Below are 20,456 nucleotides of genomic sequence, written 5' to 3'. Positions count from 1 at the left end.
AATAGGTATCTCGTGAAAGACAACGTTCTCTAACGGTAGCATCACAAGAAGATCAAGAGTAAATGGTCAACATCTACGAGATGCATAACAAGTGCATTGCAATACTGCATTTTGGTGTCGTTCCATTTTCACAGACTGTGATTGTGTGCGACATCACGTCTAAAAGTATCCTTGGGCAAGGTATTTTGCTAACGTTTGCCATTAAAACTGACAAAAAGAACTTGACGATTCAGTCAAAATATGCTGACATAAAATGTTCCATCAGAGTGATTGTAATATCATATAGATTTGTGGCGAAACATACCACTGCTATACCAGATAACTCTGCTCGTCACGATACCAGGAACTGAGCAACATTTGGACATGCGACTTGTACCAAACATGGTAAAAGGTGAAAGAAACTATATATATATATATATATATATATATATATATATATATATATATATATATATATATATATATATGTTGTTCAAGGCATCATTGACCAACAAAAAACGAAAGGTGTAACAGATAGTCAATGCTCAGATGTTAATATGTATCTAAATATTAAGTGTGGTTTTTGCGAATCAATATGTACAGAAAAAACAACAGAGGAGAGATGTGTTCGAGTTCTTAGCCTCAATACAGACTATTCCTCAGACAATACGTCTGACTACTTAGAAGAATTGTTGAAAGGAAGTTCCAAACATTTGAGTTATGATGAAAAGCAGGATGTTTCAAAACTTATTATTAATTATCATGATGTTTTTTCCAGCTCGAAAGATGATCTCGGCTGCGCTGACAAAGTTTTACATCGCATCAACGTCCTTCATGCAAACCTTACACGTAACCACCAAAAAGACAACCAGTTGGAACACGAGAAGTGGAAGAGCAAGAGAATGTTAGTATATTAATAGACTTTATCAGTTAGTGAAATGGGTTAAAATGTAAGAATGCTCTGTAGTCAGTTGCCAAGTCTTGGAAGTGCCCGGCAGAATTTGGAAGAAGGCGAGATTCTGAGAATGAGCTTGCTGCTGAATCACCCCCCCCCCCCCTTTTCAAGGCTGTGTTGTCTGTGTCTGGAGCACACATAAAGAAAAGGTGTTCCACAAACTGGACAGCATTGGGCAGCAAGTCATGCAAATGTATCCCAAAATAATGGATGAGATGCCATCCGATATTTTTGGAGAATTGAATATTGGGTACTCCTTCATCCAGGCATTACAAGGAAAGTATCGCAGCCAGATGTTAAAGTCAGAGAGATGCCTTTAATATGGGTGGGCGAGTGCCGAATCACCTCTCGATTCAGGACTGAATTGCATAAAAGATGGAAGGTGGCTTACAATTCTGGAACCTGCCGATCAGTGTTGGACCCATCCAGAAGGAACATGAGCAGAGTGCTACCTCTGGCCTATCTTCAAACAATTTATCAGAGAACACATTTGTCACATATTATGAAGATGTCGACAATGAGGTGGCACCCGCCTCATCAAAGTCAGAAAGTAGGATTCAGCCAGGCGAAAGTGGAAAAGCGAGACGAGGTTACCAGCTTGCCTTATGTGGTCAATTGTGTTGAGGTGGTCACCCAAAGGCTGGACGAAGATGATTCCAGACCAGAAGTTTTCCAGTGGGATTATGCCACAATCACATCTAAGTATTCCACAGCCGAGCTGTCACCATCGCCATCGTTTCAAAGAGGCGCCCTACTGGACATATTTAGCATGTTGCCACTTCCTGGTAAATCTCTTCCAGGTAAATCTCTTCCAAGTAGATTTCTTCCAGCCATAACGATGACAGGCAGGGAAGGCAGATACTATAATTATGAAGGTCTATTTTCACCGGAGCATGTCACAGTATGACCATTCAATGGGGCAGTTGTTAGATATATATGAAGCAGCAGCTGACTGTACAGATGCCTCCACACACTTCCTGACAAAAATAATCTTGCAAGCAGGAGTCAGACAAAGACTGAAGAGCAAAGACAGTGAGAGAATTGATATCAGAGATCTGCAATACATAAAGGGACATGTAACCGGCGTTTCATCAATTAAGGTGCAGAGAGTGTAATACCTGTATTGTATTGACAGAGGATTATCTATAAATTCAATGTGTCGATATTATTCCATATTGAATGTTAGGATGCGAAATAATGTTTGATCTGAGAGACTGTAACATCGATTACCTCATTTATATTCATTATTTACACGTGTGTGTTGCTTTTTATATTCCTCCTAAACTTATTCCATCCCACCACCACCCACAGTCTATATTTTTAATGGATGGATATTATTTTATACACTAAGTAAGAGTATTCCATTAATTTTTGCGTGTCGAGGAATTCATTCGATGGCATGAATTGTACCAGGCCCGAAAGGTCAACAACAAATGGAAAGAAATTTGCATGTCCGATACAGTGGCAGTTAACTGGGTGGAGGACTATGAACATCGTTGTAACGGAAAATAATGTCGGTCCTAAATTCAAAATTCAAGCACAAGTCATAACTACTATTGTATAGCCAATATAAAATGTTACTTTACACCGGAAATTAAAAAAATAAATCAAATTGATATTCTCAAATAACATTCATTAGATTTAGTGCCATTGAATTCGACTGCCTTATGATTATTATGTGATAATTATTTCTCAAACCTATCGTCTCCCACCACACTTCACAATTACAATGTTAATGGAATAAAGTTTACACTGTGAGATCACGCTTCCATACACGTATGTGTTAACAATCAATCCAAAATTTAATTTCATATAGTGTAATCGAACAATCTGATTCCATTCAATATAAAATTGCAAATTATAATGGTGACATTTGGCGTTTAGATAAACAATTGTGCACTTCTTTATTAACACAATTTTGTGGAACAAACACTGTCTCGGTGCAACTCACTATGGTAGATTGAAAAGTAGATTCTATCTCACCTTAATTATTTTATTAATTTTTTTAACTCTTGAACTATTTTCTTTTGTGATATAACCCACGGAGTGTTACAATATACATGTAGTCAGCTGTCACAGAATCCTGAAGTGTTTCTTTGTCTGGTATTGTTCATTCATCATCGTGATCATATATATATATATATATATATATATATATATATATATATATATATATATATATATATATATATATATATAAAAGCGCAAGCGTGTGTATATGTGTGTTTGTGTCTGTCTGTCTGTGTGTGTGTGCTTAAGTACTGTTATGAAAAAGTTTCATTACACCTGATCTTATAGCCGGAAAAAAAAAACTGTTGTAAAGTGGTAGACTTACCATTAGTCCAGATTGGGCAGATCAGTGAAACGTGATCACCGCCAAATTAGGCATTGTTATGAATTCAATATGTGATAGTATCAAGAAACACTAAAAAAATATCGTGTCAACAACCACAGCGAATATGGATTATCGATGTTACATCTGGGTGATATTCTGAAAGAGTTTGTCTGATTTCACACTGATAGGAGACGCCTCTGAAAGAAACCAAAAACTTTAAAAGCTTAGTGTGCATGCGTTGTACACGTGCTCGTGCATACATTATACGTATGCTATCAAGCTCTCAAGAACACCACATAACGCTACATACAAACTAATGAAAACGAAACGACTAGCAATTTTTAAAAGCTTGAAATTTTCGATTTTCTAACATGAAATAACAACAATAATTCAATGTACTTGACTTGGAGTTTATTATTGGCGAAAGATTCAAAGATACAGTATCAAGTTTAAATTAGCCAAGAATAACACTTAAAGGTGAAGGTTTTGATAATAATGAAACTCACCAGTTTCTCTTGTTACCGTAAGATGGTGTGAATGTATTATGAGATGCTCTACTTGCTCCCTGTTACTGAAAATTTTCTCTTGTGAAAACATGCCTAAATCTGGTAACCAAAAGTATACATACGTCATATGGGTGAGTAATTAATGTATGGGTGACTTCCATGTTGACAGCCTCTTTCTTTTATATCATGAGTTGAAATTATTATCAGGGTATGTCACAATATGATTCCGAGTACACGATAATGTTGAACTTATTGTATACCAATTAACTTCACGTGGACAAAGCGTAACAAGTTACACTTATGGTAACATCTGCTACGAAGTTTTATGAATATCCCGTGAGATTGTATGACCTTATTCATTGCACATTTGGCGACTTCCACCAATACTCGGTAACCTGATAGGCCATGTATAACCAATCCCATCTGGAATGACTTCAGAAAATTTGGTAAAATAATAGCCCATAATACACTGCCTATCATGCACGGCCACTAATCAACAGATTATATTATATCGTACCTAGGCTAAAAATATATTCCCTGCCCGGTCACTCAATATAGCAATTATACATTCTTCTGAGAAAAAAAAAACCCAAAAAAACTAGGAAAATTCGATGCATCTGGTAGGAGGGAACTAGTTGTCTTTTCTCTCTCTCTCTCTCTCTCTCTAAACACACACACACACACACACGCACGTACACACACACACACACACACACATATGTATAGGTACAAGTTACAGTTCTTGCTTTGAATACAAATCGGAATATGGAGTCCTCCTGAGCGAAAGGGGGCAGGGGCCAGTTTTTATGTACAAATGTAATGCCGCAATCAGCGACCTATTATAAACAAAAATCATAAAAGAATCAAATACACAAGTGAGGTCAAAAAGGTCCATATTTTTGAATACCTATATTAAAACAAAGCATAAGAATACTATTCACTTGACCAAAGAAGTCAATGGCAGTTCATTCCAGAAGAAGTTTATGCACCCCAACCCAACATTTCTACCTGCAATTGTCATGTCCGAAGGTCATTTTTGACACCATGTGATGCTCACATTGCAAACACAAGCCCTTTTCCTAGATGACAATTTTGCAAAACAGGGTGTACTAAACTGAAAATAGTTGTCATCCAAGCCGTTTTTCTAAGATATTCTACTTGCCCCAAATCCATGTGTTTAATGCTATGGAAGGCTAGCTCTTCTTCCTAGCCGACTATTGGTATTTCACTATCAACATACTGCAGAGTAACTATGGAAGGTGTACATGTCTGACATCAGTTTCAAGAACAACACGAGCCCGAAACACCCCTTTTCACAAATATATCCATATCTTCAAACAGTAAACAATAATAGCTGAAAAAGTCACACCATAGCCGTACGTTAAGAAATTTGCGACGGGCCAATTTACGAAACTGGCCCCTACCACCTAAACCCGCAAAACTCAGCTGATTGAGATAACCGTTCGTTATCCTGAAAATAGGTATACATTTTATTTTGATTTGATTTTATATTGGTAAAACAGCCGACGTCCAAGTATGTCGTTCTTTGAAGAAAACGAATGTACCTTTGCGATGAATACAGAGTAACAATTATTACAGATATTATTAACGAATCAGGCCACCATTTATACGTAAACAGTAGCCGGACGAATTGGACAATCAGTTTGAGAAGTTTTGTGTTGTTGGCTTATACCTGTTGGGAAGTTATTCTAGTGGAATATGATTGACTTAAACTGATTACACTCAGACGTACATGTAGTCAAACTTGCCACGTGTCACGGTAGCTGCTAAAATACTTACTTCATCATTTTCATGTTCTTTCATGTATGTCTGTGCGTGCTCGGATTAACCGCCGCTGCGGTTGTTGCATGTCGTAACAAACCAAACCAAATCAAACTGCTGGTACGTCAGTACACAATATTGTCTACACGGATGCACTTCTACAGGAATTTAGTATTGGGAATGGGTCACTTTAGCCCTCTTTGGGACGAGATTTTACCATCGATGCCCTCTATGGGAAATGAACACGGGAAATGGACCACTATGGTACTATGGTATAATACTCTGTGAAAGTTTAACATGGGGAAATGGCCCACTATGGGACTATGGTATGGGAAATCGGCCACTATGGTACTGTGGTATGGGAAATGGCCACTGAAGACATCAGTTTAACGTTGATGTTTACTTTCGACATTTATAGGAATGTAAAATGTGCGCTGTGATTATATTATCATTTATGAGAATTTAACATGGAGGGATGGGACAGGGTACTGTGTCGGTTATGGGAATTTAACATGGAGGGATGGAACAGGGTACTATGGCGGTTATGGGAATTTAACATGCAGGGATGGAACAGGTGTACTATGGCGGTTATGGGAATTTAACATGGAGGGATGGGACAGGGTACTATGGTGGTTATGGGAAATTAACATGGAGGGATGGAACAGGGTACTATGGCGGTTATGGGAATTTAACATGAATAGGTCACTATGGTCATGCATGTAAATTTAACATAGATGTGCCTTATGAATATTGATCATGGATTAGTCGGAATTGAGTTCTATGGAAAACTTAACAACGATGTGTGATATATATGTGTGTGTGTGTGTGTGTGTATACATACATACATGCATGCATACATACATACACACACATACACACATACACACACACATACATACATACATACACACATACACACACATACATACATACATACATACATACATACATACATACATACACACACACACACACACACGCGCCATCTCACCTCTGTCTGCGTGGGTTCGAGTCTCGGATTCAGCCAATGTGGGTATGTGAGAAAGCTTGCCACAGTCAACTAGTAATGTATAGCCCACACCAGGGTGTAATGGTTTATCCAAGAGGTCTAATTATGTCATGGTTCCAGTAGAATGCGAGTAGCCTCTAGAAAGACATAAAAAGTTCACATTAATAGACTGTTTGTGTATCAGATTACTATAGCTTAGTTCTGTTAAATTACGATAATACAATATCTGACGCAAAGAAGAGTAGAAATATTGTTCCATCCCAGAAGAAGATAAAAACCATTCCACGTATTTAGGTTGGGTATTATATTTTATTTTAAGGAAAATAGCTCCATATCTGTACTGCACAGTGGGAAAGAGCAGTCTACAACCAAGACGGTTCAGGAGCCGAACAGACTAGAGGAAGAGAGAAAGAGGAGGAAGGAAAAGGAAAAGAAATACCGCAACGTTGACTCATCACCTAAAGTGATTTGGAAAGACCGGAAGCAACTATGGGATGATGACATGCCAGCAATCTGAGTTCGATGACTCATTCGTACATATGGTGAAATTTGTTTTATAGGTGTAACAGAACGGGTAATTGAATTTCGCACACATTTTGTAACTCCGTTTCTGAGAGAAAGTTATCGTTCAAATGTCATGTTAAATGTCATTTTATTTATGCAATGTAGTAAATTGTTATCATTTTAGATAAGGAGGCACTTGTTGTTCTAATTTATATATCAGCTCAGATCTCCGCTGTTCCATCCAATAATTTCATATCTTATTTTATTGCGTAAGCAATAACACGGTTGTCGATCATTTCCTATATAACGATAACAAACGACCCTAAGGAATGAGAGATCACTCACCCCACCCCCACCCCCACCCCAACTCTGACAACCTAGATGCTACCACCCGCACACTGAAGACAAATGTTTAATGGCGTTGATGGACAAAAATTCAGAAGACACCATTCTCAGTTTTAGCAGTGTTGGTTCCTAGAATTACGATTACACGACAACTACAGTGAAAAGAATTAAGCTCACTTATCGTTTAAGTTGGCGATGAACTTAGTAGTGCTGAAACCATCCGCACAAAATGAAACGTTCGTCAGATCAGAAAGAAGATGCGACTTTCCGATTACTGTACCTTACGACTACCTTCGAATATGAAAATAGGGTCAAAGAGATAAAGGGGTTGTCACAAGAGAGAAAAGATATATCCTTCCCTAAAGACGTTTTCTACACAAAAGGCGGGTGGGCTTCTGTGCCATAGGACAAGAATGATTCACGGTCTTGCACCATATAAAATGATGCTGTCATTGTGCCAAACTCTGGATGTAAGAATCGTTGCAGTAGCAAGCTTATCCTCGTTTGTTGCACCCCACGCCGAGCACCTCAGGCTAAAGTGAAACCGATTGTTCCAATACTACCCTTTATTACGTCGGATCGTGGACGAGAGAAGAATAACATATTCCCGTTATTCTGTCAGTAGATTTAACCTGTTTAAAAGTAAATGGCCAGTATGTCTCCAGGGATTCATTAGTAGAAGGAAACAAAATGCAATGTGTCATTTATGGCGTGAAATTCTGCAAATAGAAGTTTGAAGATTCAGCCAGGAAAGAAGAAACCCAACTTTCTCCACGTGTAATTACATTGTTATGTATATTAAATTTGCATTGCCTGTTAGTTTTTTTTTAGTTAGTTATATGCTATGGATAAAATTATTTTGGACTTGACCTTGTCCAAAATTAAGTTAATTTTCTACCTGACCTGAATCATTGATTTAAGTTTTGTAAACAACATGTTTATCTCAATCTGAGTTCAGAACATTGGAAATTCTCCATGAAATGCCGGGTCTACCTGTTGTTTACCACATTTTATACTATAATTTTAGTAACAGACCTAATTATTACTAAAATTTTATCTTGCAAAAATTTACAATCTTTCAGGAAGAAATTTTCAATTAGTAGTTTTACTTTTAAGTAAATGCTAGTTGTAACTTGAAGTCAAGTAGAGGACTATATAGTCTTCTTCATCTAGAAATTATTCATCTGTGTTGTAAAATCTGAATATAGAATCAGACACATTGTAGCTGAGTCCATTATTTTATATGGGCTGCAAATTTATTTATTCAGATTATTTATTGAAGGTATTCTCTGGGGATACAATGTGCTCGAAAAAAAAACATAGCTTGGAAATAGAGACTTGGAATTTTAGTGAAATTCGAATAAGGATATAGTTTTGGGTTGTATTATTGTGATTCGACAAAAGACTATTTGCACATCATTACGACTCATGTCATCACAAGGATATCGACACTTCTAGCGTTGGAGTGTTTTTGGAATACCTCTAAAGTCTTCAGAACTTTAATCATTAAGACTTGTCTTTAAAATTCTAGGATTATTTGGAATTTAATTCGCAATGCCGTAAGTTCTTACATTTTTCACTTCGTATTCTAGGGAAATAAATTATTTTTACAAGACTTGTTGGTTTTCGCTCATTTCTATTACATACTTGAAAACCATCGAGTCGTAATAACATTCACTTGTCAGGACCATAAGGCATCTTAGGAATCTTATCACATTCATCAACACATCGGAAGAACGTATTCAGAATTCACCTACACATCTGAGGAAAAACATCTTCAGACATTTGGAAGAATTAAAGTGAATCGCAAAGAACAATTGCATCCAAAATGGCATAGAGTGCTTAAGGAGTAGTATCTGAATAGTGTAATAAGGCTGAGTGTCTGGCAGATGCATAGTACAGAATTCCAATCTGAATAGTGTAATAAGGCTGAGTGTCTGGCAGATGCATAGTACAGAATTCCAATCTGAATAGTGTAATAAGGCTGAGTGTCTGGCAGATGCATAGTACAGAATTCCAAAATCAATAATGTCCGTATCAGTATACCCCTATTTGTATGCTACATAAAGTAAACAGTGTTTCTAAATTTGGTGAAGATACCACCGAAATAGACATTATTTGTAAAGCTAGTCCTGCTTCTCTTTCATCTTTTCCCCCCTCCAGCAGCTGCTGCTAAACGCGCAAGAAACAAGTGTAATACAGAACCGGAGAGTTAAAATATTTAGCTTAACTCAGTATACATGAATTAACTCAATCTATTCCGTTGAGAACCCTTATTCTCGACTGATTTCAAAGTTAAAGCCTGTAAGACGTTTTTATAACCAGTAGATGTAAACAGTAAGAGGTCTCAGGTCGTCCAAAAATACCACATGTCATCATTGTGCAACTAATAAAATTGGTGAAAATTCAACTCGTTTAGTCAAACAGTAGGAAATTGTGCTAGTAGTAACCAAAGCCAAGGCACTGATGTGAAACCAGATAATTGAAAACACTCCCATATAAATTATCGATAACCCGTCTGAATGCTGTGTTACATGTTGCAGGAACAATTCCATTGACAAACATGCATACATAGCAATAAGACGACATCGCCATATCCTTCAAATCATAGGGAAAGGAAACATGAAGTGAGCCTAAATGAAAACGTCCTCTTCCAACGCTGATTATTTTTCTTCCATTGCTGATGCCATCGTTATTGGCCAAAAGTAGATGCCCCTATGTTAGCAGCTGTATCCTGTCCTATTCTAGATGGAATCATGAACTCCGTGTTTATATAAAAAAGGACGTTTTTTATTATCCAGTGACGATAATTATATAAAACATTACTTTATGGAAGAACGAAGATTAACATCGTTCTTTACAAACGTTGGAAAGATCTCCACCGCTGGTACAAGCAGTGGTTACCACACTTGATACAGAAAACGAATATCACGGAGACGGCTAACTTGCATTTGGAGTTACAATCTTTGCTGAGTCGATTGGAATTGTCAGTAACTGAGAAATCGCATTGATACGGACAATATTTTTGATATGTTCAAACATTTCAAGAGAAAACTTTAGATGAGACAGCAAAACCAACTCTAATCAACTAAAACTGTATTAAGAATACGATGACCAATAAAAACACTGGAGCCACGGCAACGAGGTCAACTGCAACTACAACAGACTCCTCCTACCCAAGTTTTGAATCTCACTGAGAATCAAACGCATTTCATCGTGAATTTGCAAGTCTAACAAGTTCAAGAAATTCGCACAGAATTCATCATGGATATTACGAAAGAAGCACACCATCGGCAGCCATTTCCAAACTGAATATAAGAACTTATAAAAGGAAAGTATTTAATGTTTGACATGTCCTCGATATCATTTTCGCAGGGCACTCACAAGGACCAACAAACTTGTCATTATCGACAACTATGCACTCTATCATCGGTTTTCTCAACACCAAAACGCTGTATATAAAATGTCGACCGATTTTCTTCGCTTTGTTTGTCGGGAACACGATCCTAGCTCCACAATTACAGATTCTTAAATTATTTTCGATACTCCATCGAACTAAATGAAGAACTCAGCTTGATTTATGTATAATCGGACGAGATAAAGTACAACGGAGTAGGAAACACAGCAGCTCTTCTGCTGAGATTGAGTCTATTTTATGTGGATCCTGCGTTGGGTGATCACTCCAGAATGAGGAGAAAGAGATACTAAGTCTGTGAAGAATTATTTCATCTTCGCATGAATGAAACGTTGTTTGACAGTGTGAATATTCGTACAAAAGGATATCTCGGATAAAATATTGTTTTCGCCCAAGGAAACGTCACCGCGAAACTTCATATTTCGCAAAGGATTTTCAAATGACTTGTAAACCATACATGGAGGAGTAGCTCGACAGAGAAGATACAGTTTCAGTAGTATGCTCACATCTGCCTTTCGTACTGCAGTGGCGGTCTTGAGACCTTTCGTCCACCAAGGGCTGAATACTTAGAAACGTCACACCCTGTCCACCATTTTGCAAGGAAAAAAAAACCTACCTAAAAATGTGATGGTCGATCGACAGGATCCCAAACAAGCGTTAAAGGTTGCGGAGACACAATCTGCTGATTAAGAGGAGAAAATAACTCTTTGGATCCTGAGAAAGGTCACATGCCCGTCTAAGTGTAGAAAACACTGGCATTGATATGGCAAGAAAAAGAGATGCAGATCCGTAAGAAACTTGGACATTTTCGATTATTAAATTTAAAGCAAAGATCATGAACCAAGATTCTTGCGAATTTTTCAAGACGGACAATGAATTCTTATTTCTCCTCAACCTGACTCACTGAACAAAAAAAGAAAAAGGTCAAATTTGATCTTGTAGCCTCTCATTACACGCGAACTCTATTTTTCTTAAAATTAATACATGGAAACTTCATTACCTACTCACAATACACATTTTGTATACGGCAGTGATCTGCACCAAATATTAACTGTCTCATGTTAGCCATGTACATATGAGCAAATATGTTCACCACAAAATTGTGTTTCTATGGTACATTGTATGTACATTCATTCCCTTTCATCATTTTGGATTTTTACATGAAGATAAGGGACCTCCTCAATTCCCAGTCTTTATCATCTCTTAGTGTGTTATTTGGTATGTGAGCTGGTTGAACAAGGCATCTTAAAGTGTTCATTTGGAGAAGAAGAAACAATCCCTTTCCACACCGTATCTATCTTTATATCAGTCTACGTGTGTTTTCTATTAAGTAAGCCCGTCTTGTCATGTCTTTCCATAACTTCCGAGATCGTTCAGCATATCATGTTGACATGAGTGCGGTTGTCATTCGACAGTCAGGACAAGTTTCAAAGAAATAATTGCGTCTGTTTGAATATATGAAGAGGGCAGGGAAGCAACTACGTCTAATCGGGAACATTTTGCTGAATATGAAAGTAAAGAGAGGACAGGTATTTTCTTGATACGCTCAGAATATATTTCAAAAATTGTAGGGGAATATAGACAGATTATCGAGAAGGACATAATATAAAACAGTAGATTCATCGTCGAAAATTAGTGCCAGCGACTAGGAGGATGAAAGGAGCAGCAAGAAGAAGACAACGAGGAGAAGATGGAAGAAGAACTGGTACTGTTGTAACAACAATAAGGGGATAAAAACCAATGCAGCCTCAATCGAACTGAAGATTCGGAACCTGATCCCAACGAGCTTTGTTTAGGTTCTCTACCTCTTATATATATGGTCGTGTGTTGGTCTGTAAAAGTGAGTGTTTGTCATTAAGTGTGTATTTATTTGTCTCTCTGAATGTTGGTCGACCCATATTCAATTTTCATAAGACCCAGAGAGTCCATGTTCAGAATCCCAGAAGCCCAATACAAATCCCCACTGTTAAAATATCCACAAGCTCCTAATCAACCCATTCGCCAATGTTAAATCCCATAGATGGCCATGCCGTCCCATCAACATGTAAATTCCCATAAATTAAAAAAATTACCCCCCATGCTGAATTCCCATAAATGGAAAAGTACTGTTCTGTTCCTAATGATAAATTACGATAGAGAGCTACAATTTTCATAAAGAAGCTAAGTTGTCCACTGTAACTTCTTGCGAATGTTTTTGTACATGTCCGATGACTATATAATTAGCTTCTTTGATGAATGTTATAACTATTTTTGCTTTTCTGTGTTGTGTTTATTTGGCTTCACTATACACTAATTTACAGTTTTGAATGTCGCCATCTTAAACGCCAACACTCACTGTTGCTCACAAGTTGACAATGCCTATTTTTGGAATATCTAGACCATTGTTCCGGTCATGCGTAGTGTGCACCTGTTAACTGGTCTAATCAATAGCTATGTAGTCAGGAAACTTAATGTGGATAGACTTCTCATTGGAACATACATCATTTACTCTGTGGTTGGTTAATGTGACTCCAACGTTCAGGTCTTTGGTTAGGTTTTGGACATTTGTCAGAAATGGCCACGCAGATCTATGAGAACCAATGCCGTTACTTCTTTTCAACAAAATATAGGAAAAAGCACAGAGCCAACGTGTGAATTCAATGCCACGATGTCAGAGGTCAGTGTTATCACTCTAACATGGACCCTTGAAATTATAGTAATGCAGTAAGAAAATATCAGAATAGCAGATAGAAAAATAAACTCTTTACTCAAAATAAAACAAAAATTGTTTTTATTTGTCTTGATGTATTGTTGTGACCGTGATTATATGTAAATTGCAAACTGAGATAATTTGGTTTCATACATCGTTTAGCGGGAATTTTGAACGTTGCTAACAAAAATGTTAACCTAGTTTAATTAAACAATTTATAGATTTGTAAATAATGACTGCGCTGTTTATCTTTTTTCTTACCTAAAATTTATAACGGAAATATTTACCGACTATACCGCAGTGTATACGCGACCTTAACTTTGGAAATGGAGTCACGTTTGATTTTTGTCGCGTTATGTCAGCAGTGATTTCTTCTGGATTACTTTGAACTACCATCTTTGCCGCAAATGCTACCATGGTGAACGGATGATTAACACTCATTTTTTTTGGCATGGTAGGAATTTTATAAATATTATGAGTGGCATGGAACAATGACGAATTCTGCACTCCCATGCATGCACCTTCAAAACACGTTGCCAACCTTACCTTTATTATTATTATTATTATTATTATTATTATTATTATTATTATTATTTTCGGATGTAATGACAGCGTTTTACTACAGTGATAAAATTTCAAAGGCCCGTGCTCTAGACTACTCATTCTATGGCGCACAGTTTACATCTTCAGAATATGGTACGGTAAATGTTTGCGTACGTGATGGACAGAGTGTACTTTTTATGCTTGCTTATGATATTTTCGGGGTTTCATATAGACATGAAACTTGATGTGGATGTATTATTTTTTATCATACACTGTAATGGTGCAAAATGTTGTAAAATAATTTATATTGAATAATTTATTTCGCAGTACATTATGTCGTGGACAGCGTGGCACGTAACCATTAAGATTGACGAATCGGTAAGACTCTCCATAAATTGTTGACTGTTAGGAATTGAATCTGCCGTCTTTGTGGGCAAGAATGAATTTTGATTAGGACTCGCTCAGTTAACGGAGAGAGACAGACAGACAGAGAGACAGAGAGAGAGAACAATATTAACACAATGTCAATAGGGTAAAAGACACAAGTTTTGACGAACCAGATAAATATTTAGGAAGTCTTCGGGTATTTGATATAAATTGAATAGTTATTAATAAAGGCGGACCAGAGAGGATTATTATAACTTTGATGGGAGTGATAACATTTTTGGCGGTTAAAGAAGTTATCCTGATTGGCTAAGTTAAACGAGTGTGTGTGTGTTCCTAGACGGATTTCAGACTTTTAAGAAAATCCCCTCGTGAAATTAATCAGTCTAAGTTTCTGAGGCGAGCCAGAATTTAGCTCCGGGAAATATAAGATTTCTCGTTAATTGTCTAAGGACTTGTGTCGGAAAGTGAGAGAGATGGAAGGGAGAGAGATTCAGCTTCATAGAGAGGTAAGAATCTTAAATAAAGCACATGGTTAGTCTTAAATGCATACGACATGTGTTTATTAATGTAAGTTTGTAATTTTCTGTTGACTTTATCCTATTTGAATTCATACTTAATTTTTCATTTAAGTTCAGCAGTTATTTGACTGCATTCATTTCATCTCAAATGTTATATGACTCGTGTATTATGTGAATGAGTTCGGGTTAAGATGTTTTGTGTGTGATCATGTATTATAAAGATTTCATGTTTTGTATAAGAATTAATTTTTCTGTGCCTGGAAATATATGTCATTGAATCGCTAATCAGCAAAGTAACGTTGTTTGGACAGGAGTGAAGTCCATTAATTCGTGCGTAATTAACTTGTGATTTCTCTTCGACCGAGAATGAAAGGATGTTTGCCGACTGGAATTGTTAAGCTGGAAATGTATAGCCACAGTGGGGCAGTATTGTATCTGAAATGGCTAAGTGTGTCATGGTCTCAGTAGGAATACGAAAACAGCTAGAAAAGCTTAAAAGCACGGTAATAGGGTTGTGAGTGTATATTATATTGCGAAATGACCATAGCATTTTCATCTGAATTTTGATGGACGGTATCTGACGCAAAAGAGAGTGTGAATATTGGCAGATCCCATAAGGAGTCAAATCATACACGTATTTAGGTTGGGTACTCTGTTTCTACTGGTGGAAATAGCACCATACCTGACTGCACAGTGGAAAGAGAGCACAGTCTGCAACCAAGATGTTGATGACCTGAAGAGCCTAGAGGAGAGAAAGAGGAAGGATGAAACAGGGAAACGCTGACTTATCACCAGTAGTGATTTGGGGAAAGACAGGAAGCACCGGGCGATGCTGACATGCCGGCAAATTTGAGTTCGATCAGTTACTTGAGTATATGATGAAAACATTTGTTATATTGTTACAATAAAACGGCTAATTGAATTTCACTTAAATTTTTAACTCTATTTCTAACAGACAGTCAATCATTTCTGCGAAAGAGTGAACCATTCAAGTGTTATGATCAATTTCATTTTGTTTATGTAATGATTAAATTGTTATATTGTACATCCGGGGGCTCCTGTTTTTCTGTTCTATACCTCTGCTCAGAATTCTGTTATTCCATCTCTTAATTTCATATTTTATTTAATGTTTACTTGATCCGAGCAGTAACACCTTGGTCGACCATTTCCTGGAAAACCATAGCCAAAAACCACGAGGAGTGCGGGAGGTCACATATTTCCACCACATCCTGACATAAACTAAATACCCTACGCCATATTTTCGTGCGAAAAGCACTCAGTGAACAGCGAACAGTGTAGATACACAAACGTTGTCGATCAGTATATTCGTTTACATATTGTAGAGGGATATTTGAGTACTACAAGAACAACAAGTTTTGTGCAAACCTAATATTACGGAAAAATGAAATGTGCAATTATAGGGCATGATACTAAGTCAACGAATATGATTTTCAAAACACCGCATACCCCAACCCTCTCCCCCAGTAATTAATGAATGTTCCCTTATCTCGTAAAAGATGCTTAAAATGCATTGGTAAAGTTATGCGCGCAACTTTAACCCGAGAGCACTATTAATGGTAATGTTTTAAACTGAGATCAATCAGCCTGAATGAATACTCCACATTCTTTACGGATATCTTACCAACAGTCACGCAGGACTGGATATATCAAAGAGAGAAGTACCGTATAAACTCACGTACGAGTCTCAGCCAACTGCAAACTTGGTAGACCGAAAAATATCGTCGCGTAATGCATCACCATATATATTATCTGGTTCAGCGCAGTTTGTGAAAAGTAATTAGCGGAGCAAAAAAAAAAAAAAAAAAAAAAACATTTGACCTGCCCACGCAGTCTCAGTGTTAGCAATTTGACTGAATCTACATTTTTTTATTGTGAGGTCCTGCTGTTCCGTCTTCTTCTCCTTCTGATCGTGAGTATTCATGTTAGGGTAAATCAGTAGGACCAAAAATAGACTCTTATCTGCCAGCGCCTAATGCAAAGTCGGATCGGGGTCAATGTTTATGTAGTGACGGAAACGCAGGATTCTGTAGCATCTTACTCTTGTAAATCCACCAGGATAAGAACGCACGTCTTCAGTGTTGAAGCCCCGTATCTCCATTACATCGGACATGGGTACTCACTCTTCCTAGCGGGTCGTCCATTAATTATGTCAACACAATGGGGGGAGGGGGTTTGAAGACGTTTGACAATTGTTGACATGGGGGAGGGGGTTCAAGATAAATTGACGTCAACAATGTTATTTTTGACAATAAATTTAATAAATCAAAAAAATAGGAAATTAGTCGGTGCGTTGGTATGGCACACACTCGCTCGCCCGTCAACAGCCCACCAGTTTAATCCTAAACTGGTTGAGCTCTTGCCAAGGAAGTCATAGTCTTGCATCATCATATTTTGTTTTTATTCAAAGTGTTATAGTCAATTTGAAATCTGTTAAACAAGTAAAAAAAGATGTATTAAAATTTATTTGTATTCCTTTTAATTTCCATAATTCTATTTTTAGCATAAAAACCAGCCGTATAAAAATATTGTTAGTTTGTGGGGGGGGGTAAAATTTTATTAAGGGGGTCACTGAAAGTTTGACAGTTGTTGACAAGGGGGGGGGGAGGGGGAGGTGGGTAAAAAATTGCCAAAAAATTGTTGACATAATTAATGGACGTCCCCTAGGGTGTACAATTTGGTACTTTGAATGTGGCCAAGGGTACTGAAGAGAGCGTGTGCAGTTTATGGTCTGTCTATGTCTTTGGGTTCTTCTTTCTGGCTTTGACATAAACGTTAATGAGGAGGTATACACTCGTATGCGTGGAACCTTTTAAGAAGTTTTACTGGATGCAAGTTGCAAGTTGCAAGTTGCATGCTTCCCTGTCATTTCGTCATTTGGACAAAAATATTTCATACCTGACATTATTTCCGTTTGATTCGGGTCATAAATGTAAGTAAGACAACTTTAAAGGGCATAAATTATAATAAGAAATTGTCTCAGACTATTTATCACCACTAACATTGCTGCGCTATTTAATATTTCCAGACAGACTCGTGTATAATTGAGTCATCTATATTAGTTACATATCGCTTTGTTTTAAGTCTTTTTTAGTTCAAAATAGGGTCACTAAGACTCATATTAATCATGCCCATCATTTCACAATTTTTTTTTCTCTTACGTTCCTTGTGTCCGGTATGTCGGAAAACTTTTGCTCTGTTTGAATTATGAAGTAGGGTGTAGTCGGGTTCAATTGAACGGCTTTTTTTTTTTTTTTTGAGTTGGAATGTCAAACACGGTCTACTAAACATGGATTGTTGAAAGCGATGCGTAGAAGTTTTCAGATTTAATGATGTGTTATTCATTAATCGAAGAAAAAAAACCGCATTCAATTTCACTTTGTGTGTATGTGTGCGTGCGTGCGAGCGCGCGCGTGTGAGTGTGTGCGAGTGTTTGATTTGGATGTTTAGCGTAGCTTTAACAATTTTTAAGTCATATCGCTACAATGTTTGCATTGTGACAGTTTATAGTGATGTCTAGCACTGGTGCATCATGCCGCAGACATATCACATTGTCCTGACACCAGGCTGACCAGTCCCAACACTAACCTCTTAATGCTCTCGTCTAGCGAGGCAACTGTTTCTACCATTTGTATAAGTCTTTGGTATGAATCGGCCGGGGTTTGAATCCGCGACCTCCCCTGTCCGAGGCGGACGCTCTAATTACTAGGCCACCGGAACTGTCCCAATGTCTTTAAGAAACGCATGATTAGTCACTATGATATGGAACATTTTTAAGAACATTGATTAATATAGCAAAACTATCACATTATATTCTCTTTTAAATAATCTTTATGACACTAGTTGTCGATATTTGTATACAAAAATTTCCGCCATGAGTATGTATGTATGTATGTATGTATGTATGTATGTATGTATGTATGTATGTATATGTATGTGTGTGTGTGTGTGTGTGTGTGTGTATGTATGTATGTGGGTGGGTGTACGTGCGTGCGTGCGTGCGTGCATGCATGTATGTATGTATGCATGCATGCATGCATTTATGGTATTGTTGTTGTTGGGTTTAACGCCATTTTTCAGCACACGATAGGATATACATGGCGGCCAGTATTAATGGTGGAGGAAGAACATACATACATACATTCACACATACATACCGCTCCGGTGGCCTAGTGGTTAGAGCGTCCGCCTCGGATGCAGGAGGTCGTGGGTTCGATCCCCGGCCGAGTCATACAAAGACTTACAAAAATGGTACTAACAGCTGCTTCGCTTGGCGCTCAGCATTAAGAGGTTAGTGTTAGGACTGGTCGGCCCGGTGTCAGGATAATGTGACTGGGTGGGACATCATGCTACATGTCTGCGGCATGATGCCCCAGTGCTAGACATCACTATAAACTGCCACATTGCAGACATCGTAGCGATATGACTGGAAAATTGTTAAAGCTACGTTAAAAATCCAAATCACATCACATCACATACATACATACATACATACATACATACATACATACATACATACATACATACTGTTACGAGTCTTTGCTCTTAAAATAAGTAACATAAAAGAATGAAGAGCAACAAGCTTTGTAAATTTCAACAATTATTTATGTTTTTTAGAATGCGAAGTTAAAATGACAACAGGAACTTAAGGTATTGCGAATTAAATCCCAAAATAATCATTGAATTAAGACATAAGTCCTAATAATAAAAGTTCTCAAAAAACTTTATTGGAAATCCAAATTAAGTCCAACGCCGAAGGTGTCGATGTGCCTGTGGAGGCCGGTATCGTTTTGTTGTCGCAACAGTCTTTTGTTGAAACACAGTAATATAATTCCAGGTTGGAGTTCACCATAAGTCCCAGTGAATGTCTCTGTCCAAGAAATATTATTTTTTATTATATCGCTCTGTATTTCCATATGATATAATCATTGAATTAAATAATCTAAAGAAATAAATTCCAGCCCAAAAGAACTTCAGGTCACAAAAATAATACAAAATTGATTCTGCTAGATCAAAAAGTACGAATGAATAATCTTTCCAGTAACAAGATTATACCGTTTTCCGCTTGATCTCAGGTCACAATTAACATCTTCTAAAAAAAACGTTACCTAATGGAAAATAACCTTCATAAGAGTTCCTAATGTTTACAAATGTTAGTTATAATTAGAAAGTCTGTTTCTAAAATTATAATATATAACCTGGACTATATAACCTGCACTATGTCAGGCACGCCAGGTAATTTGTAGGGGAATTCCATTAACTCAGATCCAAATAAATAATTTTACTTCTATTAATAATGATCCTGATATTAAACCCATATGCATAGAGAATAGTTTAGCTATGTTTTAGTTGTTTACAGAATAAAATATATTTTTAAAAACCCCAGCAAAAATCAGGTAAATAGAAAATAAACTTGATTTTGGACAAGGTTAAGTCCAACATACATACATAGATACATAAATGCATGCGGG

General features: G+C 37.2%; 1 long non-coding RNA gene across 1 annotated transcript in view; it reads left to right on the top strand.

Moving 5' to 3' along the window:
- The window catches only part of LOC149797200 (uncharacterized), a 67,276-nt gene extending 58,248 nt beyond the window's left edge, over positions 1-9,028 (top strand). The window contains exon 2 of the long non-coding RNA XR_016421501.1: positions 6,886-9,028. This is a non-coding gene — a long non-coding RNA (uncharacterized LOC149797200). The remainder of the gene's footprint in view (positions 1-6,885) is intronic.
- The last annotated feature ends 11,428 nt before the right edge of the window (positions 9,029-20,456 follow it).

Source organism: Sinohyriopsis cumingii, chromosome 6 (assembly GCF_028554795.1).
Source record: "Sinohyriopsis cumingii isolate HCF-2022 chromosome 6, ASM2855479v2, whole genome shotgun sequence".
NCBI lineage: Eukaryota > Metazoa > Mollusca > Bivalvia > Unionida > Unionidae > Sinohyriopsis > Sinohyriopsis cumingii.
This window is presented reverse-complemented; position numbering and strand designations above follow the sequence as displayed.